Here is a 773-nt window from a genome sequence, read left to right as displayed (position 1 = left end):
TGATGCTGAAGATGATGATGAAGAGGAAGATGCTGAAGAAGATGATGAAGAGGAAGATGCTGAAGAAGATGAAGATGCTGATGAAGATGAAGATGATGCAGATGATGAAGATGAAGAAGATAATGCTGAAGAAGATGATGCTGAAGAAGATTAAGATGATGATGCTGATGAAGATGCTGAAGAGGAACATGATGCTGATGATGAAGATGATGCTGAAGATGAAGATGCTGATGAAGATGATGCTGCTGATGATGAAGATGATGATGCTGATGAAGATGATGATGATGATGAAGATGCTGATGAAGATGATGCTGAAGAAGATGATGAAGATGCTGATGATGAAGATGATGCTGAAGATGATGAAGATGATGCTGATGATGCTGATGAAGATGATGATGATGATGATGCTGATGAAGATGATGATGAAGATGAAGATGCTGATGAAGATGATGCTGAAGAAGATGATGAAGATGCTGATGATGAAGACGATGCTGAAGATGATGAAGATGATGCTGATGAAGATGATAATGATGATGCTGATGAAGATGATGCTGATGATGAAGATGCTGAAGAAGATGATGAAGATGCTGATGATGAAGACGATGCTGAAGATGATGAAGATGATGCTGATGAAGATGATAATGATGATGCTGATGAAGATGATGCTGATGATGAAGATGCTGAAGAAGATGATGAAGATGCTGATGATGAAGACGATGCTGAAGATGATGAAGATGATGCTGATGAAGATGATAATGATGATGCTGATGAAG

The sequence above is a fragment of the Sinocyclocheilus grahami genome, unplaced genomic scaffold (genome assembly GCF_001515645.1).
Source record: "Sinocyclocheilus grahami isolate Dianchi unplaced genomic scaffold, SAMN03320097.WGS_v1.1 scaffold1697.1, whole genome shotgun sequence".
Classification (NCBI taxonomy): Eukaryota; Metazoa; Chordata; class Actinopteri; order Cypriniformes; family Cyprinidae; genus Sinocyclocheilus; species Sinocyclocheilus grahami.
This window is presented reverse-complemented; position numbering follows the sequence as displayed.